At 38.8% G+C, this 24,992-nt stretch overlaps 1 protein-coding gene across 2 annotated transcripts in view; it reads right to left on the reverse strand.

Moving 5' to 3' along the window:
- The window catches only part of Ube2g1 (ubiquitin-conjugating enzyme E2G 1), a 44,332-nt gene that overhangs the window by 12,540 nt on the left and 6,800 nt on the right, over positions 1–24,992 (reverse strand). The gene's annotated exons all lie outside the window — the stretch shown is intronic.

Below are 24,992 nucleotides of genomic sequence, written 5' to 3' on the forward strand. Positions count from 1 at the left end.
ACAACAACCACGCTGTCGAGTTTAAATAGCGGCAAATCAGCTGCACTTGATAGTAGTTGGTTGAATAAGGATTACACCATGTTACAGTTTTGCCCGTCACTGTACATAGCTCAGTGGTTAACGCTTCTGACTTTGAACATCGATTACGCAGGTTCGATCCCTGCTGAAGGTGATGGGCAAAACTGTAGCATGGTATAACACTTTTTACTTCAGCCATCGCTATCTTTCCAAGTTCTAATAATTGTGTTGTATAATCTTATTAGTACACCTGTACTTCCTCTCTCATAACGATTTGAAGTCAATACAACAACAATAAAAAAAAACAGCAGACAAAAATGTAAATTAGGGCAAATGTTACAGTTTTTCACTCACTCTAAGTTTTGCCTTTTACAGTTATCTCTTACTTAGATGGAAGTCAGATGACTTTTTTTTGTATTGCAATTTATTGAAGAAGTGATCACCAGTAAATAATATAGTTAATCAGGAAACATAAATGTAAATAATAGATTTACTGCGGAAAGGCGGAACCGCACGAAAAGTGGCAAAAAAATGTGGAATTTGCTACTTGAAAATGTTAAGACTGAGAAAAAATATAGCCTAAAGTGTTCCCAAGGACAAAGGAAGGTTGTCAAAAAATATTACGGTCCGATATCTTGTGAACTTAGCAGCAAATAGCGATGCAGCCCCTATTTCAGAAGCGCTTAAGGTATTAAACTTTAATGCAAATCAGTAGACAGCGAGGCGAAGAATTGCCAAATTGGGCGCAAAGGATCACAAAAGAAAAAAGCAAATTTGATCAAAATACATGTGCGAGTGTGGTAGCTCTTTGCTGCATCGCACGAAACCCGGACCGTTGCCTATTGGGATATGTTGGGCCTTTCAGAATGCAATAAAAAACATATTTTTAAATTTCCATTGAAGGTTATTTGGTCCGACAAGACTCAATTAATTGCTTTCAGCAGATGGCCGGGCATGGTATTGGATTAAAGACCCAAATTAAGCCCATGCGCAAAAGCCACAATAACATTGACAAATACATAGTTTAGGAAGAGCCTGCCTGAAACTATACAAAAAAGCAAATAAGCAAATGGATGTATAGAATTGGCAATAACAACCCCACTGTCGAGTTTAAATAGCGGCAAATCAGCTGCACTTGATAGTAGTTGGTTGAATAAGGAAAATGAATTAGCAACAAGAGTTTACGGGATGTACATAGCTCAGTGGTTAACGCTTCTGACTTTGAACATCGAATACGCAGGTTCGATCCCTGCTGAAGTCTAGAAAAAAGAAGTCTGATGAGGAGATGTGGTGATCTCCGAAGTAGTGGTATAACTTCCACCGCTTAGACTTTGTTGCTTTTTCAATTTTTCCTAATAAACAATCGTGGTACAAAGCTCAGTAAAAATATTAAAAATAAAATGCTAACAAGCCACAATAACATTGACAAATACAAAATTTCTTTATTTTTTTACAAAAATATCGCTCATGCTTAATGCTCCTATCAATACTTTTTTTGGCAGTATACTGCATTTATACTTTTTTGCTGGCAAAATTCGTGGATACACGTTATAAAAATGCATATATCGCTCGTTTAGAGTTTCACTTTTGGATTGGTTCGTCAAAGCAGTTTTTGGTCTTTCAACCGAGGTTTCGGTTCGGTTCAATGGTCTGGAAAATAAAATAAAAGTTTAAATGTCAAGTGCAACAACGCGCAAGGTTGAGGGTCAAGTGTCTGTCAAATGAGATGGGTTGCCTTTACATTTGATATTGCTACATGGAAGGGGCCATCATTTAGTTTAAGATAATTAGGGTAAAAAATATTTTAAGATCTCAATTATTAAAGATCTCTTTTCAGAGATAAATAGTAGTCGAGAGATCTAGCTTTAATTTAAGCCAGGAAGGTTCTATCACCTTTCGTTTCTTTGCTAGAGCTTCTAAAATATTGCAAACCCGCGATTTTTCGACAATTTGAAACCGTTTTTTTTTCAAAATCTGGAGTTGATGAAAAATTTATGCTTACGTATTCGTAATCTGCACAAAAAAAAATCTATCAAAAAGAGCTTTAACATTTGACGTACCAATTTTTTTTTATATTTTTGTTGGGCTGTGTAAGCCTTAAAGAATTAACAAAAATTCAGATTTCCGTTTATCTTGCAGAAATTTTTACTTATGTAGTGTATAACACCCTTCGCTACCCTATTTAGTTATAGTTTTTCAAAATAATTCAATGAATATCATCATGCACGTGCAGTAGACTGCGCCTTATTTTGCAACTTTGTTCTACAAAGCAAGACTCCCCCAGAAAGGTTCATTTGATCATAAACACGTGACCTGCAAAAAAATTTTAAAATCGGATAACGGAAAGACCAAAGGCCAAAAGTTCAGCAAATTCGTGGAATTTTTCATAAAGAGGTCAATATTTTGCCTATAAGTCAGCGGGAAATTTAATATATTTAAATGACACTTGATGGAGTTTTGTCCCCCGGTGTCAAAAATAGCTACAGTATTTTAAACCTCCCTATCTTTTACAAAAACTTGGGAAGACGCCGTGTGGCCTTTTGAAAAATTCATCATGGCGTCTCAAATATGGCATCTAAACTAACCGTAAATTAGATCTGGCTTTACACATTTTGTGCCACCAGAGAACCCAACACTAAAAGAGAAAAGTTCCTTACAATTTTGGCATTTGATCATGCTACGCATTTTATCAGAAATTGTTGAAAAATGGCGAAAACCGTACAATGCAAAATTTGTTGGCACTTTTTGCTAATTATTTACAATAACAGTTTTTTTTTAAGTTTGTATAAAAAAAATATGGGAAATTAAATTCTCTACTAATTTGTGTACAACCGTTTTTACGAAAAATGCATAAGCTAGCAAATCGCAAAAACCCAAAAAAACCTGAAACCCAAAATGGCGGAATGTCCCGGTATGCATCAAAAGTTCGCTGCTACAATTTTCTGCGTACCAATTTGATCTAAATTTACTTGGTTAAAATTTATCTTCTGAATTTCTAGAAAATTATAGTTTTACGTGGAAAAAAACTCTATCGCTTTAAAAGTTAGGGATGTTTAAAAACAGGTTAGCCATATTTGACAACGGATGGCAAAACTACATCAAGTTCCCTTAAAATATATTAATTTTCCCACTGAATTATAGGCAATTTTGACCACTTTGTGAAAAATTGCATGCTAATGTTGAATTTTACGGCCTTTAGAGGCATCAGACATCGGAAAGGTCTGATTTTAAACATTTTTCGCAGGGTACGTTTTTATGAACAAAGCAACATTTCTAGAAGGAGTCTTGTTTTGTAGCTTAACAAAAAATGTTCTCCATACAAGTAAGGCGCAGTCTAATGTGCAGGCATGGGCAGAGAACGAGCACACAACGGGCTAGCTTTTCCCACTAGTTATTCATCGCAATCTGGATATTAATGTTGACTTAGTATTAAAATAATTTGTATCTATACCTCGGTGAATTGCATGTGACTTTTCATTGAGCTTTGCTTAATTATATCCACAATCAAATACAATATGCTGAATACTCTAAATAAAACAATGATATTCTTGGTTGTTACGAATGACCTGGGACCTGTAACACAAGCGCTACAAGTCCTACAAGTGTTCAAATAAATTAAACAAGTGTAGATCTTTTGTAACACAAAGCAAGTAATTACTGAACTTTTTTTACAATTGCAGTCTATTTCTGTAACCCAACGAACACACTTGTAGAGTTGTGTTACAGATTTTTCTACAATTGTAAAAAACTTTCTATCTCTCTTGAACGCTGTTTAGATTCAGTACAGTGAAATCTTTTGCCATTTTTCTGCCGATATGTGGTGAAGTGATTCCTAAAGTAAAAACCAAAACCTTCCTACAGTGTATCGGTACCGAGACAGAATGAATACTTTCTTTCTGAGAGACGCAGAATTTGTGGAAAGGTTCAGACAGAATCGAGAACAGTGTAAAACTGTGCTTGAAGATATAGGCCCAGTAATCGTGAATAAAACAATTCGATGCTACGGTTTCTTAAAATTTCTTTATTTTCTTTAACTTTTTGTAAATAATGAAACCTTTTTTAACATTATTTGTTTTGCAGCCATATTTAATTAATAATATATGTTTTATTTTTCACGGCAAGTGCTATACGTCCGCCGGAAACAAATGGTATTGGCTCTTGTTAATAGGGACACGAATGTCGATCCGGTACTATATCGATATCTTTTTCCATTCGATACCGATACTTTTTAATCGATACTTTTTAATCGATAGTTTTAAAATGATATTTTTTGGAATCGAGTACCAGAACCCTTGTATCGTATCGAATCGCAAAGACGCATTACAAAGATAATGTATCTGACGTCACGTTACAAGACATTACGCTACTAATAACTCCACTGAAGCTTGTTTGATAATATTGTTTTTAAATTAATTTTTTGCGCAAATATAATATAAATTTTATGTCGAATATATTTTTTATTTTGACTTAAGCGCACCTAGCGGTTCCATTTAATGCAAATCCATGTCGTACTATGACTCACCGCTGGAAAAGGCCTTATGTCTACACTTTGGAATTGATATGTAAAGCAATGTAGTTATATTTTGGGCTTTACAGAGTCCAATATTCAGATTTATTTTTGGGTTTTGTGTTGATATTGGGAATATTGGGTCTTTTTATCCCGAGAATAATGGGAACCCGATATTTTTACAGCGATACTTTAAGTGAGTGCTATATCGGTACCTTCGGTTCGATATCGTGTCCCTACTTGTTAATCGATTAGTTGCATAGCAAAAGTTGTATCGAAAAATAAGCGACTACACTTAATCGACTAACCGTTTCTTTCCGACTTTTTCAACTAACCGCTCACATACACCTAGTCGAAAATCAGTTGATTTTCGATTTATCGATTAGTTGTTTTCTTTAGTCGACTAAGCGAGTAGCCAGATAGTCGATTTTCAAAAAGAGCTCTAGCTTGTAAATAACTATATCAAGGCTATTAAAAATATGTATATTAAAGTACAAATCGAAATGTATCTACAAATGCTTGTGGAAACTACATTTACAAGTGTAGAATATTTCACTGATAGCTACAAGTGTATAAAATAATATTAGCCGTCATCGATTCGCCACTTCTCGCTCGCTATGTTTGAATTCCGGTCGCTTAAAGAAGACTTTTGCATGTGAAAGCAACAACGAAGTTAGCTAGCACGGATAGACGATAGCGAGTTTGGTTATACCTCAATGAGTTCGTTCGTTTCGCCACTCGCTAATTGTTGGCGAATCGATGACGGCTATTGTTACAAAAAATTATATAACTTGTAGCTACAAGCGAATCACAATAACTTGTTAAATTGTAAACTTTGTGTTACAGGGCCCCTGGTATATATACTGTTATGAAAAAATTGGGTCACGACATCTTGACCGATTTTGACTATTTTCCTTTCGTTTTCTTAATGTTTATTAATTACTAGCAGACCCGGCGAACTTCGACCCGCCTAAAATAAGTTTTTTTATTGACTCATTTGGTCCAACGTTTTCACCAATAATTCACGTTCACGGTCGGTTATGTGGTCGCAGAAGGCCTATTACGGTTGCTAGACGTACTGATATTATCAGTATAGTACTAATTTTTCCAGAGACTGAAAATAAAAGTTATTGTAAAATATTTTACACCAAAAAGGCATAGTGAAAAAAATTATGCTATCGCTTTTTCAAAGGTACCATTATACCAGTGGCGCACACGAGAGGCTCCGAGAGCTACTCGGCTTTCACATACAAACCGTGTGTGCGCAGCTAGCGAACTGTTGCGACGCTGGCAGCGAATTAGTTTGCGTTTCCCTACATAAATTTGAGGACCAGGTGGTCCACTGGGTCGTAGTTTTAAAGTACATGCAAAAGGACCAGGATGCATACTAATAACTTGTTATGCTGACCTGGACCACTTCAAACGTAAAAAACTGATATATGTGTTGAACACCATCTCCCTGCAAAAATTTAAGGACCAGGTGGTCCACTGGGTCGTAGTTTTAAAGTATGTGCAAAAGGACCAGGTTGCATACTTGTTAGTAACTTGTTATGCTTACCTGGACCACTTCAAACGTAAAAAACTGATATATGTGTTGAACACCATCTCCCTGCAAAAATTTAAGGACCAGGTGGTCCACTGGGTCGTAGTTTTAAAGTATGTGCAAAAGGACCAGGTTGCATACTAGTAACTTGTTATGCTTACCTGGACCACTTCAAACGTAAAAAACTGATATATGTATGTGTTGAGAACCACCTCTTCGTTCCCCATCGGCAACATGATTCGGCTGCCGAATGTGTCATGGTCCAAAAGGAGTAGTTGTTTAGGTGGTCCCATGTTATGCAGCGGTGAACCAGAAGTGGTCCCAAATTATGCAGCGTTGGACTAGAGGTGGACAGGTCCAATGACATCGCAATGTTAATGTAACTGTATTTTCTCCATATATTTGGACCATTTTGGTAACTAGTGTGGGTTACAAGGTAGCGTGGTCCTGTCCCACTTTTTGCAGGGTTGCTAGTGTACGCATACTAAGACAAAAATGTTGCGCTGGTATTGGTAGCTCTGTCGACGCTGTGCACCACTGCATTACTGCCGTCCCTAAATTGGCGCGTTAAGCGCCAAACAACTGTCAAAAATCCTCATGCCCATACAATTTGTATGGAGCATCCCACAATAACGCGGCGCTAGAGCCGAGCAAATAGAATTTTAATTTTTGACAGGGCGTTGCGTGTTGAAGTTGGATGCAAAAGACGGAAAGAAAGGGATAGGACAAAAAATGGACAGAGAACACCGAGAATAAAAACGAGAAGAAATGAGAAAACGTCAAAAATTACGCCGCGTGGATTTGGGTATAGCGAGCGCTGGCACTCGTTGGCATTGGAAAACTTGACGCTTAGCGTTCCAATTTAAGGAATTAAAGATTGTGATTCCTCCATGACTTTTAAAAACCTGACTTTTATCATTTTGAGCAAATAATAACGATTAATTCTGCCTTTTATTTTGTAAGGCAAAAGTAAAAGTTAAAATTTGCCTTTTATTTTTTTGAGCAGAAATAAGCAACTCGGGAGAACGGTGTAAATCTGATGCTCTGGACAAACAATTTCTAACAGGCAACCCCTTTCAAAAAGTAAGACGTTCTTCCTTGGAGATCTATAGACCAAGACCGTATATATGGCACCACATTTTTAAAATAGAGCGAACATCGTAAGTCTTACGATTTTTTAAGCAGGTGGCAACCCTATTCAAAAATACTGATACAGGCCCAGCCCTCTCATTTGACACCTAATTTTTTTTAATACAATCAACAATGCAGGTTTTATAATTTTAAGAAAGGTGACATCCCTATTCAAAAACCTTTAATTTGGAACTTCAGTTTTGAAAATCGAAAAATCGGTGCAGATCTGATGTCGTTAAAATTGCCTTCATGTATTGTATTTATACATAGTACATATCTGTGGACTTTTGACAAAACATCCTCTGTGCTTTCCGTAGGTTGAAATTTAGAGTAAATTATAAGGAACTTTCATTTAAAAATTAGATTTTTTTATTAAACTTTCATTAAGATAGCGTCTTGCACTACTCCTATTAATGGATGAACATATAAATATATTTCGACAACTCAATGAATTAAGGCTTTGAAGAGAAAATGACCTCACTCGAGAGAAGTCGTTTTGTCAAAAGTCTACAGATATGTACATTAAAGTGGTCCAAAAATGTATGTGAAAAAATAAGGTCGGATTTTTAATGCCGACACCCCCTAGGATTGTTCTATACCGAAAAAATATACCCATATTTTTTTTATTTTGAAATAAAAAAAATTTAGGGAATGCTAAAAGCGCTGAAAGTTTTCCATGTATTTTATATGGGGGAAAAAAAACTTTTCGTAGAAATAGTGTAGAATTCTTTAAAAAATCTATATCTTTCGATCGGAAACTTTGCTTATCTTCAGAAGATTCCCAGTAATAATACCCAATTGTTTCTTTAACCATTTTTTCACGGTAACTATATTTTATAGGTCCTCAAAAATCCCCAGAAAATGCAATGGGGGACCAATAAAAAATATCTAATATTAAAAAATGGTTAAATAAACAATTGGATATTAATATTAGAAGTCTCCTGAAGAGAACCACAGTTTTCCGATCGAACTTTCTCTAATCGGCTTTGGCGAGAACGATTGTGTCCTTAGAAAAAATTAGGTATACTATCTTATTTTCTCAGTGGCAAATTTCTTATATAATACTATGAGGACTATTTTAATAACATTTGTGAAAAGCCAGACCAATCCGATGGGCCGGACGTCCTCCCAGAACCAATAAAAGTTAATTTTTTTATATGAAATTTGAGCAGGAAATTATATTACCCATATGCCACGTATTCATGCGATGAAACTTAATAAATAGGAAAATATTAACTATATATTTATTTATTTATTTCAAAAAGTCAATAAGCTACAGAGGTTCTTACTGACTAAAACGATACCAGAGAACTAAAGTGCAGAAGGCACTAAAATAAAATTGAATTCAATAAACTATAAAATATATTCTTGGGCAAAGAAAAATCAAGCAATTCGTACTGAGGGCCTTGAGGTAAAAGGGAAGATTAAAACGAAGTGTTCTCGCAGGAATAAGAAATTGAATAGCAAGCAGTAATGCGGGGCAATCGATTTCGCCACTTATCAAGCCACGCACAAAAGACAAGGAAAGAATATTCCTTCTGCTTTCGAGGGACTTCAGGTTAATCAAAAGGAGGCGGGAATTGTACGGAGGGACGGGAGTGGAGAAATTGAGGGAAGAAAGGGCATATTTAAGGAAAACCTTTTGAATACGCTCAATTCTATCGATGGCAAATTTTGGATGAGGTCTCCAGATGAGTGCTGCATATTCAAGCTTTGGACGAACAAAAGACGTGTAGAGTAATTTCAGAGTGTAGGGATCAGTAAAATTACAACTATTTCGACGAACAAAGCCCAACACAGCATATGATTTAGATATGATAAAATTAATGTGGTTATTGAATAAAAAAGACGCATCGAAAATTACCTCAAGGTCTTTGATCTCAGAAACTGACTGAAGGGGAGTACCAGAGATACTGTATGATGTTTGCACATCGTTACGTAGTTTGGAAAACGTTACGTGATAACACTTGCTAATATTGAGATGTAGGTGAGACCGACAACACCATAAGTACAATCTATTGATATCTAATTGAACCCTAGAAGCATCTTTAGAACTCTTAATCGAAGATAAAACTTTTAGGTCATCCGCGTAAAGCAAGAACCTAGAGAACGAAAAACAGCTGCCTATGTCATTAATAAAAAGAACAAAGAGTAAAGGTCCTAAGATGCTACCCTGTGGTACGCCAGATGATGCAATAAATGGAGTAGAAGATACCCCCTCGATTGAGACCACGCTTATTACTTAAATAAGAATTCAGCCACTTCAGGAATATAGAGTGGAAACCCAGCGTGGCAAGCTTGCGCAACAGAATGCTATGGGATACTTTGTCGAATGCCTTGGAAAAGTCAGTGTATATACAATCAACTTGGAGCCCAGAAGAAAACGTGTCAATGCAGTATTCACTAAAGACTGCTAGGTTAGTAAGCGTAGACCGTCCAGCAACAAAGCCATGCTGGTGAGGTGAGATTTAACTCTTAACGGCAAAGTACATTTTCTCCTTCACTATACTTTCGAACAGTTTAGAAATTGTAGACAGCTTGCAGATTGGTCTGTAGTTAGTAGCATCATTCTGTTTGCCACTTTTGAAAATTGGAGTAATAGTTGTTACTTTCCAGTTATCCAAAAAAACTCCAGTACATAGTGAGGTGTTGAAAATAAATTTAATAGGTGGTATTAGCGCTGGGCATTTTTTTAGAAGGGCGGAACAAAGACCATCAATGTCAGTCTGAGTAGAGACTTTTAAAGAATTAATGCCCCGAATTATGTCATCAGAAGAAAGACTTAGGGAGCCAAAGTTTAGTGATGAAGGTGGGTTATTGTGAGAAGAGTAGCACGGGTCACTAACGTCGTCATTAGAAAAAATCGGCGAATAAATTGGCAACTTCTAAAGGTGAGCTAGCAAGTTTTTCCCCAAGACAAACCGCACAAGGAACACCAACGCTGGACTTGATAGACTTAATGTAGTGCCAAAAAGTTTTAGGATTTAATTTAATGTTCGATTCTACATTGAAAATATAGTTTCTATAAAGGAACTTCTTTAGGCAGTTGAATTTTTTCAAGTTGCTGATACCGTATAAAATGAGACTGTACCTTAGTTTTTTTGAACTTATTAAAAAACTTATTTAGTTGGTTCTTAAGTTTTTTTAGTTCATAATTGTACCACGGAAGTTTGTAGGCCCTTTTTTCATTATTGGAATATTTTTAAGACAGATATCGTTTACTCGATATTTAAAAGTACAATAACAGCTTGCAACATCTAAGCTGGAGAACAAATTCGCCCAGTCAGTTTAAAGCAAGCAAGAGTTTAGTTTATCAAAGTCACAACATCCATATTTGAACATAACTTTTTCTTCAGACTTGTTGACTGAGAATTCATAGAATTCCACCTTAAGTGATAATGAGACATGATGTTTGTCTGCCGGAGAGAATGGGGAAAGACACTGGGAAATGGTGGTATTCGCACTGGTGAAAACCAGATCAAGAATTCTATTAAGCTTGTTAGTAAAATAATTAATTTGAGTTAAATCTAGGCTTAAGATATTAACTATACAATATGACTCATGCGCAGCTGTAATATTGGTTGGAGTAAGACCCAAGTTAGAGAAACACCCAGACCACGAAATGTTAGGAAGGTTGAAGTCACCAAATACACAAAGATGATTATCAGCTAAGTTGTTATGAACTAAGTGAACAATATTATCTGTGTGTGCTTTATAAATGGAGTAGTTGCTATTAGGCGGAATATACGATGAAATTAGATATAAGGAGCCATAAGCAGGTGATCCACTTAGGCAGATACACAATTGATCCAAAATGGTATCCGAATTCCAAAGAGATACTTGACTAGCCCGTAATCTCCGTTGTACCGCAATTAGCACACCACCTCCAAGCGAGCAGCCCGTTTTTATTGCATCTCTGTCTTTACGAAAGATATTATATACTTTGGGATCGAAAAACTCTTGATCAAAAAAGTCAGCACTCAGCCCCGTTTCCACAAAGATAATAACATCAAACTCCGAATAAGCACTTAAAATGGCCTCAGATTTAGTCCGGATGCCGCCCATGTTTTGAAAGTAAATCTTTAGTTCTTTAAACTCACAATCTTTTTTGTTGGTTAGTTGCTAGGCAGACTTATTTTTTCCGGTAGCTTTTTCAATAAATTGAAAAGGTCGAACTTTGGCGTCGGCTGGCCATAGCGCAGGATCTAGAACCTTGCCAAGGAGCGTAGTCGAGACACCAAGCTTAAAATTAATCTTTCTTAGCTTGTTAATATCAGTTTCTTTTTTAATGAGGGGGAAGCAGGCAATTTGGCCGCTATCAATTGCGGCGTTTCTCGCTACATAGGCTATGATATTTTCGGCACTGACAGTAGATTTGAAGGACGACAGATGGATTCAGCCGGCGGGAGTGACAGAGCATTAGCGTTTAGTNAAGGCAATTTGGCCGCTGTCAATTGCGGCGTTTCTCGCTACATAGGCTATGATATTTTCGGCACTGACAGTAGATTTGAAGGACGACAGATGGATTCAGCCGGCGGGAGTGACAGAGCATTAGCGTTTAGTTGAGAATGTATATAACTAACATCAGCAGTGGTAGTAGCAGCAGCCGAATTAGGAGTAGAGGCAGAATTAGAGACAGCATCAGCATACGAGAGTGGTCCCTTAGTAGTTGCGGTCATTAATGTTGTCACGCCGACATTAATGTTTTCGATACCGACGCAAGCAGAGTTGGCAGTACTCTTAGTGGTTGCTGTTGTTGATGTAGTCACACTGATAGGTTCAGGCGCACAGAGAGAAACAACGGGGATGATACCAGCGGGGCTAAGAGAGCGAAGAGAATTGGAACGAGTTGTAGTTTTCGAAGATGTACTTTTCAAAGCGTTGTTGGTAGTTTGAAACTTAGCTTCGGTACACTTGTTGACGTCGCGAGATGCCTTGATTAAATTAGCAAGACAGGAGAACGCCGACAGCAACTCATCAAAGCGAAATTTACTTTGCAGGGACCGAACTTCAGCTTCAAGCGATTCTGTCTGTTTGACGAGTGACAAATTGTCTTCAAGCAGAGAATTGACTGCAGCAACCATGCGAGTATTTTCTTGTTGTTGTTGTTGTTGTTGTAGCGGCTACAACAACCCCGCCCAGATCGGTTGGTATCTCAGTCGTTGTCGTCAAGTTCCACTAACGGCAGCCCTAGGAAGCGTGCAGCTTCTGCGGGGTTGGTCCACAGGGACAAGGCCGTTAGGGTTGTCGGGTTTTCCGGGCATGCGAAGAGATGTTTCGAGTCATGTGGGGTCTCTCCGCATGCCGGACACTTATTTGGCACATCCTCATTCAATCTACTCAGGTAGGAGTTTAACCTGCTGCAGTAGCCGGAGCGAAGTTGTGCTAGTGTATTTTCTTCTTTAAGAGCGGTGATTTCGTTTAGTGCAGCCTCTAAAGTAATTGATTGCTTAGATGTGTGTTGCTGGACCAACTTGATTAGCTCACTTTGCTCCATATTATTAGCATTACACTCATCCGTGTTCTTGGGTGGTGGAGGCAAGCAAAGAGAATGATGCCGGCCGGCAACACACCTGCGTAGATGAAAAAGCTCGTTGCACTCATCGCACTGCACTTTATCTTGTGCACACTCTACCTTATTTGCACATACACACGGCATTGTTAGTTCAAAAATAGCAGGAAAAAATATTAAATATTACGTATTAGAGTCACTGTCTCATATAGAAAGGCACACAATTTCTGATTTCTGATAGTTTATGTACACATGTAAGTTGTTACTCATTTTTCGAATTAGAGTTAGCAGGACAAAAAGAAACGACCAGAGAACGTAGAAAAACACGTCCACGCGCAACGACAGTTCCGACTCAAGAAATATATGTGTAATGGCCCTATTATATATGACGACTGATAACCGGTGGGCAACCATCCCTGCAAAACTCGAATGACCGAAACTAGAACACATTCACACAAATTTTCGATTGTCACTAATACATAAATAGTACATGTAAGAATTCGCTACGAAAAAGTCTTAGAATGAAACAACATCTTAAAATTTTTCAACTGTTTTAATATATCTTATTCACTCGCACACGTTGCATGCATAGGGATGGTGAAATTATGCGAAAAGAAAAATGAACAAAACACAGCAATCGTGAGTTGCAATTAATTTGTGAATTGTGCGGCTTGGCGTTCAGTCATTTTAATATACCTATGTACATTTATTTCAGCGGTGGAAAATATATTTAAAGTATATATAAAAGCTTTGTGTGCCTTCGTTCCAAATAGAAGTAAGTAAAAATTGCGATAAAAGTTGTTTTAAAACCGTGTATATTTAATGCATCTTTTATTGTGCAGTTGCAATTAAAAATTTGTGAATTCTGCGGCTCGGCGTTCGGCCATTTTTATTAAAATTGCATTTTGCATTCAGCGTGGAAAATCAGCTTTGTGTGCCTTTGTTCCAAACTTACAAGTAAGTAAAAATAGCGATAAAAATTGTTATAAAACTATGTATATTTATTGTGTCTTTTATTGTGCAGGTCCAGTCCAGTTTTTGTGTGCAGCATTTTCGTTCGGTGGTGGAAAATCGTTTTGCGAAGCTTAATATTTGCAAGTAAGTACTGTATTTTACAAATAAAAATGAAGAGGAGTACTTTTTATAATAAGCTTACTGCATCTTGTGAATATCCTAAATACATAGATTTTAATGAACTAAGTTCAAATAAATGTAATAAAAGAAAGAAGTACAATTAAAAATCCTAAATGTGTTTTATTAAGACTATAACAAACAGTCACATGGGAGTAGAAATGGTGGTGAAATGCGGTCCTTATAACCGTAAAATGACGGTCATAAAGCCTGTAAAATGACGATCAATAAGCCTGAAAAATGACGGTCGTTATAACCGTATAAAGGCGATCATTTCAACCGTAAAATGATGGTCATTGTGCCCGTAAAATGACGGTCATTATGCCTGTAAAACGACGGTCATTATGCCCGTAAAATGGCGGTCATAAAACCAGTAAATTCCTTAAGAAAACATTTGGTCATTTGACTAGTAAAAACCAGAGTAGCTGTGACGGGTGTAAGCAGTGCAGCTATACATTTAGCTAAGCGCACAAGACATGAGGGAGAGCGAGATGTAAAGTCACACGTACGGGAACATAAAGAAAGAAACGGTCACAAAATCTACCGATGCCCTCAAGAATGTGATGGGAAAAATACGGAAAGTTTCAGTCATGGCTCCAGGTCATTTTACTAATCATTTGACCAGTATCTTTCTTGCAGGGAAATACTAAAATTCACATTACGTATAGCAACTCGCTACTACCTATCGGCTAATTAAGGGATTATCATTTAGTATTTTTAATTAATTAGTATTTTATTGACTCTTAATCTTCGCTTTAATCCTCGTTAGAGCTTTGTATTTCATCATCGAGCCAATCTTCAATACTTTGCTCATCATCGTTATCACCGCAGTAACCTAATTTATCAGGAAAAACAGATAAGATGAAGAAGCAAATATAAAAATAATTGAACATTAAGTCTAAATACCTGGTTCATTTTGAATTGATGCACTAACAAAACCTGGAACTGATCGCCATCGAACCAGGTCACTGGTACTGGTTATTTTCCAATGCCCACCCATTATTCTCAGGACGGAAGATTCTTGGATGCTTGACATAAGAATTATTCCATATAAATGTAATTTGCTCGACGAAATTGCTGGATTATTTCACTTTAGCAATGTGGTAAATTACATGTATCAAAGTTATTCACACCTTTGTGGTCGAATTCTTTAAGTTGGAAATTGAATAAGTATTTATAAAAATGTGAAGCCTGGAGGCATCCACATCAACTATTCCCGCAACATTATATACATCACAGATTGTTGTATTATATTGAACACATTTTGTTCCGCGTTTTTATCATTATATAATTCATGCTCGTTAAATTTGATAAAAGCTTGTTGGTGCTCTACTTATTTTATTTTAATATACCGAAAGGTCTTTGTTTTCCTCTTTTCAAGAGAGCGGGAGTGTAATCACACCCTGCGATAGCTCTTTCTTAAATCAACATATATTTCTTTATTACCAGTTCTTGTAAATATCAACACATGTGAATTAGTATTTTGCAAATGATGTATATTACCAAGCATTATCGCTGCAACATCAGTATCAGAACATCTGATTACAATGTTTGCTTGAGCATCAATTTTACAAACTTGGTAAATTATTTTAGTGTCCGCTTCTTCGCGCTCTGGACACGATAGAATTTCGCTTATATTAGACACAACTGTATTGCGTTGCGTTCAGTTGAAACGAAACGCAATAAGAGGCAATAATATACTAATTAATTAGTAATGTAAATAATAATCATCTAATATATAGTTAGTTTTCCTATTAAGTTTGATGAAACACATGGAGACGTAGCTCAGTAGCATCAAACCGTGGTTGCGCACATTTGACATTACAATCTGCTGTGGTTTGGAAGTAAAAGAGACCGATGCTTTGTATTTTGACGTTTTGGAATGCAGCCATGATTTCCTACTCAAATTTCATAAAAAAAATTTACTTTTATTGCGTTTGAGAGGACATTCGGCCCATCGGATTGGTCTGGCTTTCCCCTTAGTATTAAATACAAAATTTGGCACTGAGAAAATAAGTTAATTTCTCTAATTTTTAGGCAAGCTTTAAAGCGTCTGGCGGAAGTAACCGCCCACGGAAAGTGTCCGGCATTATTGTATATTGATTTTTAACAATATTCTCTAAAATATATCTAAAAACCAGCGTTTTGTATTTAACATAGGTAAGTAACATTTTTGCGTACCTTTCCCTTCTTCCTGATACCTCTAAAAGGGCTGACTACCCAAGGAAGCAGATACTCATTCATTCTTAACTACACATAACACTGATTATTCCCTGATTTTGGTTAATTCGAAAATAAGATAGGTCTGGCGGCATTGGGATCTTAGCCTATTATGTGACCTAACGAAAGCGTTATGTCCGCGAGCAAGTTCTTGCGGCAACAATGATCCGGTCCGATGGTGAATCGTCCATGAACATGTATAGTATAGTTCAGGGGTAGGCAAGGCCGAGGCCGAAAAGAACCACATGTAAATTCTAAATGCTACAAAGGGCCACAAAACAACAACAGAAGCAAAAATTTTATTTTTAAATAAAATTATTATTAGAAATAAAAAACATTAATTTTATTATTATTCTAATGTACGTAAGATAGATATTAAAGAAAAATAAAAAGACCTCTTTGGCCAAATTTTCAAAATCTGGTTTTACGTCAGTTAACGCCGTTCGTAACAGTTCTGTTAAATGATGGTTAGTCAATAGGTACGTTCGTTTAATATCTCCAGTAAAAAATGCCCAACAGCAAAATTCCGCCGAAATGTCATCTATTCTCTCACAAGAGAAAAATATCTAAAATAGTACACGAACAGAAAATTTCCAGAAACTTGCAAGCTAGACGAACAGCTGATAGAGATTTTGTTTACATTCAAAAGTATAAAATTGAAAACGTAAGAAAAAAATTCCGAAGTCTTATCCTGGCACAGTTCACTGACTAAACGAGAGGTTTCCAAACTTATTTTTCTCCTAGCCCCCTTTCAAAACTTTACTGGTTTCGGTGAACACCCTTATGCTCATTTCTAACATATTCCCAAAGCTCATCAAAAAATGTGAAGATTAAATCTACCGATGTAAATTCGCATCGCGGGTGAGTTCCAAAATTAAATTCGGAGTGGCAAAAATAAAAATTAAATATTTTCTTGGGTTCTATTTATTAAAATAATGTGATTACACGCTTGCAAATTAAAAAAAAAACAGAGCTCGCAAAGCCACGAAAGAACTATTTCGCTCTGAAGAGTTATATTATTTAAGAGCACTAAATAAACTCCTCACATGTTCGGCTCACTCATGAATTGGCATGTGATGTATTTGTCAAATAGTTTACTTGTGTTGATTGCATCATTTTTATTTTTATCACTCCGAGTTTCAAAGTGATGCGAAAAATATTCGTCACTCGCATTTTTAAAACACAAAACTTGAAAGAACAAATCTGCAAAGCTTTTTACGCCAAACTTCAAATTCAGAAACTGACAAAAAAGAAAAGACATTCCCACGACAGCCGGTTCTACGTACCGGAATGACTCGGGTTTTACCCATTCCCACGACAGGCGGTTCTACGTACCGGAATGACTCGGGTTTTACCCGACCAAGGGCTGTTGTTTCGGCGATCTAACCCCGTTTAGGTCGGCGAAATCCATCAAACGTGGCTCGATTCTAGGGCTACATCTTCTCCGTACCCTTCTGCTCAGGCCTGGTATAGAGTCTAACCCAGGGCCAGAAATTTACACCTGCTGCCTATGCCAGAGACGACTTGCATACAGACTCCACCTCGGTCAGATGCAATGCCTGTGACGGGTGGAGTCACCTCCGTAACTGCTCGGGCCTACGTACGCACCGGCAATGGATCACGTCGTTCGTGGCCCCATGCTGTGCGAAGCGTTCATCACGCACCACACCGTGCAGTATCGACTTATTGAAGCAGACATCGACCGCAGGGATACCATCCTAGAATGTCAGGGTATTGCTATCTGGTCAGACGATGTTGAGCTCGAAATATTTAACGTATACATACCCCCTGTCACCAGCTGCCCGGCAGGATATCACCCTGAAATAGGTGCGCTACTCAGAGGTGAAAACCGTATGGTAGTTGGTGACTTTAACGCGCACCACGATCTTTGGCACTCAAGCCTGTCAAATGATCGTAGGGGAATACATCTGGCTGAGCAGATAGACGATTAGACATTCTGCACAATGAACGACGACGCACCCACCAGGATTATGGGCAGCTGCTGCAGCTCGCCAGATCTAACAATTGTCAGCGCTGGTCTGATAAACAGCGTATCATGGCGACCTATGCTGACCCTAGCATCAGACCATCTGCCCATAGTCATCTCGATTGATAAACCTGCCGACTTTGCTTCCGTGGATCACCGGACTTATGTCAACTTTTCCAAAGCTGATTGGAAAGGCTTCATGGATGTTACTGAGGGCGCCTTCACTACACTGCCCATACCAAACGACGTTCATGTAGGTGAACGTAAGTTCCGCAGGGTTNACTTTCTCGCTTCTTCACTGCAAGGAGCCTTGCCCTATCCCCTGTGAAATCCTCGGCAACCCTTTTCACCACCTGGCCGAAGGTCACACTGCAACGTCGATGGCATAACAATACCGACGGTGAATAACCCGAAAATCCCCGGAGTTACCTTCGACAGTCTGCTCCCCTCGGCGCATACAACCGCAATTGTCAACAAAGTACAGAGCCGCAACAATGTCCTCAAGTCGCTGTCCGGCAGCACTTGGGGCAAAGATAAAGAAACGTTGTTGGCAACATACAAGGCAATTGGCCGGCCGGTTCTAAACTATGCAGCGAGATACTTCGCCGACCTAAACGGAGTTAGATCGCCGAAACAACAGCCCTTGGTCGGGTAAAACCCGAGTAATTCCGGTACGTAGAACCGGCTGCCGTGGGAAGAGCCCAACTTCTCTCTGACTACTGCAGCAGGCTTAATTCCTACCTGAGTAGGTTAACTGCGGATGTGCCGAACGAATTTCCGACATGCGGAGAGACCCCTCACGACTCAAAACATCTCTTCGCATCCCCGGAAAACCCCACAACCCTAACGGCGTCGTCCCTATGGACCGACCCCAAAGAGGCTGCACGCTTCTTGGGGCTGCCGTTAGTGGAACTCGACGACAACGACTGAGATATCAGCCGATCTAGGCGGGGTTGTTGTAGCCGCTACAACAACAACAACAACAGGACGCAGTAGATGAAGCTACAGACCTGCCAAAACACGGCATTATGAACAGCGACAGGAAGCCTCCTGATGACGCCCCAACACCACCTACATGACGAGGCCTAGACGCTCCCAGTCAAGGAGCATAACACAATGCTCTGCAAGCAGTTCCTTGCCGGGAGCCACAGACATGGCAATCCCAGCGGACAGCTGCTCGCGGAATAGCCCTCGCCAAGGCACGTCAGGAGGTATCTTTACGAACTGACGGACGAAGTCCAGAGGTTTATCAAACAACCTCTGGACTCGTCAACCTACCGACAGGCCGTGAACGGCATTCACAGGGAATCAGTCTCAAGTTATGTAGACTCCCGCCCTTTGAATGCCGTTCTAGGAACACAACCACCGGACGTGGACGGGACGGGAGACCCGCACTATAATAGCCCAACTTCGCTCTGGCTATTGCAGCAGGCTAAACTAAGTAGAATCCACGACGATGTGCCCAACCAATGCCCGGCATTTGTCGCCACATGACTCCCGGCACCTCTTCACATGCCCAGATAACCCCACTCAGCTGACGCCCCTGTCCCTATGGACAGCTCCTGTGGAAGTCGCACACTTCCTGGGCCTCCCCCTAGCTGAAATTGACGACAACGTTGATGGATGAACCGACCCGAACGGGGCTTAGTAGCCGCTACAACAACAACAACAAAAGACCGAATCTAGAAAAATCGATGATAAACAAGCAAGCAAGCAAGAAGCTCAAGAAGTGTTCCACCATCTCATCTCTTTAAAGCAGGATGGGCAAATGGTGTTGTCAGTTGCGCCTATCACAGTCAGGTGTTTGTGCCACGTGAAGTCAGCAGTCCCGTCTTCTCGGTGATAGGAAAAAACTAGATAGACCTTCTGAGATTGAAGGCAATATGAGTTTTGCCCACCTGCATCCACTCAATGGCTCCCAGTCATTGCTGAGCGAAGTATCCACCCAGTTTGTGATGGTGGCTTCTATGGTCGAAATGGGGAGTGCCATAACTGGTTGCGGACCGAGGAATGCCTGGTCTAAGCCTACTGTGGCGTCAGATGTATCATTTCCAGGTACTCCCGAGCAGCCCGGCACCCAGAGACGAGACTTGCAGTTTGGAAGTACTTAGATAGAGGGCTGGCCAATGCCTTAAGTGCAGCTTGGCTGTACCTGTAGACACGTAAACTCCTCCCATCCACCTATTTTCCACGACGTGGTCTATGACTTTGGGGATTGCAAATACCTCAGCCTGGAAGAACGAAGCATATTCCCCACATGAAAAAGTGAAACTTATCCCCATTAACTTCGAAAAATACGCCATCTGCTGACTCTGATTCAGTCAAGATTCGACAATGTACGAGTGCGGGCTCAGTGCTGGAATTAAAACAGCATTCCCCCTCAGGGAATTCTCTCTCTCCATAATCTCTTCAACAAAGGTAATGGTGGCGTACTATCCTGTAGCATAGAAAAGAAACAAGTGCTCAAATATCTTCCGCCGGCAATTTCCGCATCGTCTCACTCAGTGTTATACCAACATCCGTTTATTTTTAGTCTACAGGTGGCCTTTAAGGCTTCCCCACGTATGATGACACAAAGTGACGGTAAGTTCACCAGAGCACTATACAAAACTCAAAGAAATTAACGCTAAATAAAGAGGCTAGTTTTGTTATTTTTGTGTTTAGTTCATGTGCAAGTGGTTTTTGTACAGCTAGAATTGGCCTAATTTTACTATTTTATTATCTTAAAAATTTTCGAAAATTCTCATAACCACGGTGTTCCATACATCAATCTTTCATATAATTTTCCAAATATGATGATCCCACATTGTGAAAATGCAAGGATTTTCGAGATATTTAAAAAAAAGTCAACAATTATCGATAATTTTCTGCTCAAAAAAAATAAAAGGCAAATTTTAACTTTTATTTTTGCATTAAAAAAATAAAAGGCAGAATTAATCGGTATTATTTGCTCAAAATTATAAAAGTCAGGGTTTTAAAAGTCATGGAGGAATCACAATCTACAATGATGATTCTAACGGTACCTTTGAAAAAGCTATAGCTTAATTTTTTCACCATGCCTTTTTGGTGTAAACATTTTTTAAATAGCTTTTATTTTCACTCTCTGGAAGCTACACTCCATGAAGAAAATCGCACGTGTCCCCCCGTGACAAAAGTTGTCCCACCTGTGGCAAGAGAATTTAAGATTTTTTCATTATAAAGCATGATTTTTGCATTGTTAGTGTTGCTGCTTCTTTTCAGTATAATAAATCATCTAATTCAGATACCAATGTTAAGTAAATTCACAGTCTTTCCGTAAAATATATATCTTCAAAAAAGCAGTGTCTTGTTTTCGTCCCACCCATACCTCATATATTAATAGGTGTAGCGTTATTGAAATACAGAATTGCTGAGTACTTATACTTAAATTTAATATATAGGGATTCAATTTATTTAGATGGGAACGATGGAAACTCCAAACAATGTAAGTCTAGAAATACATGTACATAATATAAACTCTCTTTCTGAAATATGTATGATTTTTAAAATCGGATAAAACAGCCTATTAGTGTAATGTTTAAATAAACAAGTAATGAAGTATAAGTTCGGGCGAAACCGAACTTTATATACCCGGCGCAGGTATCAAATATCGTCGTTTCAACTTTCTGTAAACTACATTTGTATGATAAGAAGGGGGGATTTCCTCGATTTTAAACTTTTTCGATAATATGCTGCATTAGAGTTAATGAAATAATTGAACCAAGTTTGGTAGAAATCTACCGAGATACACCTTGTGGTCATAAAGTGGGCGGTGCCATTGTATGTGGAAGTATTAATTAAAAATATTTGAAAAATATCCTTTGAAAAATGCATCCCATAATACCCTTCTATGAAGGAGAATATTTTCAAAGTACATTTTTACATGTAAAAAGAATAATTGGAATCAAAAGTATTAATTAAGCTTGTTTCGAATTCTTCTTTCAATTGATACCCATGTATCGCTATTTTGTGTAAACTTTGGAAATGTATTATAATTTATGGCCCTGTTGAAAAAAGACCGACTACCTTGTAAAAAACCAACGCAGGTTTACTAAATATTATTTCCTAATACTGTAGGGAGTATAGTAATACCGTATTATACCGAAGTAAATGAATAAATTAACAAACACGCGAACTGCACAAAGCTTATTTTGATAACCAGGGAAAGGATTTTATGGAAATTGCGTTTTTGTTAAAGAGAAGAGTATATTCGATTAAGAATGATCACAATTTAGCTTTCCCTGATTCCACATTCGATGTTGCCTTTTTGGCCTTTTTTATGATATTTGCCTTTTTTGCCTTTTCTACCTTTAAAAAAGTGATTATAGCGAAGAAAAAGTTGAAAGTTTCAAACCTTCCATATTTAAATTGGGCGCCACTTGTATCAACTCACGTCAAGCGCACGTTTAGTACATTCAAGGTATTTCTTCGCGAGAATCGAATGAAGATGCTCCCAGAAAACTTAAAAATGCATTTCGTGGTTCAATGTTACTATGTACAACTATAGAGATTAAAGTTTTGTGAGACAAAAACTCGAACGGAGAAAATAGTCTAAGATTCAAAGTTAAAATTTTTCATATAATGAAACTAGTTTATAGTTTTGCTCTTTTTAATTTTAATATAAACATTTCTAAAATAAATGGATTTTTTGATTATTTTTCGGGTTTTGACTTTTTTAGTGCCTTCCTTTGCCTTTTTTGCGATTTCTAGTTGTTGTTGTAGCACCACGTAGTCCCCGAATTGGTTGGTAGTTTATTTATCTTCATCTTCCCCATCTGACTTCTCCAACCTTAGGCCCAAGAAGCGAGCAGTCTCGATAGGTTGAGTCCGCAACGCTTCGGGTGTCAGTTGGGTGGGATATGTAGGGCATGCGAACAGGTTCCACGTGGTGAAGAGTGTAGCTGTTGACTTAGCGGAAGAGATTTGTAAGCTTCGCGCTGTGAAAAACTCGGACACCACCTCGAGGTAGCGGTTGAGCAGTGTGCACATGCTGTCGATGCTGTTGCCTGTTGCCATGATGGAACAGTCATCCGCGTATGAGACTAAAGAGACTGCCTGAGGTGGAGGAGGGAGTTTCGCTAGATATAGGTTAAACAGGATCGGTGATAGTACCCCACCTTGTTGTTGTTGTTGTTGTAGCGGCTACAACAACCCCGCCCAGGACGGTTGGTATCTCAGTCGTTGTCGTCAAGTTCCACTAACGGCAACCCTAGGAAGTGTGCAGCTTCTGTGGGGTTTGCCCACAGGGACAAGGTCGTTAGGGTTGTCGGGTTTTCCGGGCATGCGAAGAGATGTTTCGAGTCATGTGGGGTCTCTCCGCATGCCGGACACTCATTCGGCACATCCTCATTCAACCTACTCAAGTAGGAGTTCAACCTGCTGCAGTAGCCGGAGCGAAGTTGTGCGAGTGTTGTGCGTGTCTCCCGAGGCAGATGAAGCTCCGTCTCGTCTGTGTCCGGGGGCGGCATCCCTAGAAAAGCATTCACAGGTCTACAGTCTACATAACTCGAGACTGACTCCCTGTGAATGCCTTTCAGGGCCTGTCGGTACGCTGTCGGGTCCAGAGGTTGCTTAATGAACCTCTGGACTTCGTCTGTCAGTTCATATAGATGCCTCCTGACGTGCCTAGGCGAGGGCTCCTCTGCAAGCAGCTGTCTGCTTGGGTGGCCACTTCTGTGGCTCCCGATCAGGAACTGCTTGCAGAGCATTATGTTATGCTCTTTTACAGGGAGCATTTGCGCCTCGCCGTGCAGGTGGTGTTCAGGCGACATCAGGAGGCATCCTGTCGCTGTCCTGAGTGCGGTGTTCTGTACTGTCTGTAGCTTCGTCCACTGCGTCCTACTAGTCCCTGGCGACCACACTGGCGCTGCGTAGTTCAAAGGTGTACCCCACCTTGTGGTACACCCTGCTTAATCCTATGCGGCTTTGATGTTTTGTTTCTGAATACAACAGATGACTGCCTCCCGCACACGTAACTGATAATCCAACGTTTTGTGTGCGGCGGTAGGGAGGACGAGATAATGTCCTCTATAAGTGTCGCATGATTGACGGTGTTGCGATTTCTAGTGCCCTTTCTTGCTTACTTCGCAATTCTATTTACCTTTTCCAGCCTATTTCAATATTTTATTTTGCCTTTTTCTAGGTTTTTAGGTCCTAAAAATCCGTTGTCTCCTGATAATTTTGACTGCAAGTCGGCACGCGTTACCGTGGTGCAAATTGCATAAACCTTTATTCGGATAGTTTTTAAGACAAACCCAATAAAATGAGGAGGTATGCGTTAAAAAAAAATGAGGAGGTATGCGTTAAAAAAACAACTTTGGTTTTTTGCGACAGTCTGATGTATGTATATACATTAGGGCCGGTCGAAAATCTAATTTTTCTCAAATCCCTTAGTAGTAGTGAAAATATATTGTCTCATGAAGTCAACAACAAGTCTGCAAAATATTAGTCTTTTATTTTAATTGTAAGAGCCCGCGCATCGACCGCCAAGTGACCCACAGAACACTAGTCGAATAAGACCAATTGTTGTTAAAAACTCCGGGTTCAGCAAAAAGGGTTGGTGCAAATTATTAGATAATGAATCCGTTAACGCAAAAGATAAAGTCAAATATCATTTCTCGCAGCCCTTTAGCTTATCGTTAATCTCAAACTTGTCTTATTTCAATAAAATTTGTATTGTTCTTTTGATAATTACACTGGGCGATAGTCAAAAGATGTAAAGAACAGCATTAATATTGCTTGCGTGCATTTAGGTCGCTGGTTCCAAATATTCTACTCTTTTTTTTATATTAGCTATAGTTTGCGAATTTTTGCAAATTTATGACCAATTTCGTAACTCTAATAGAAAAGCCGTTATTTTCCATCATCGTGGAAAAATTTTGTCCATGCAAATAAGTATGGAAACACTGAACAGGCACAACTTCTA

Source organism: Rhagoletis zephyria, unplaced genomic scaffold (assembly GCF_001687245.7).
Source record: "Rhagoletis zephyria isolate East Lansing unplaced genomic scaffold, Rhagoletis_zephyria_1.1 Rzeph_scaffold_01732, whole genome shotgun sequence".
Classification (NCBI taxonomy): Eukaryota; Metazoa; Arthropoda; class Insecta; order Diptera; family Tephritidae; genus Rhagoletis; species Rhagoletis zephyria.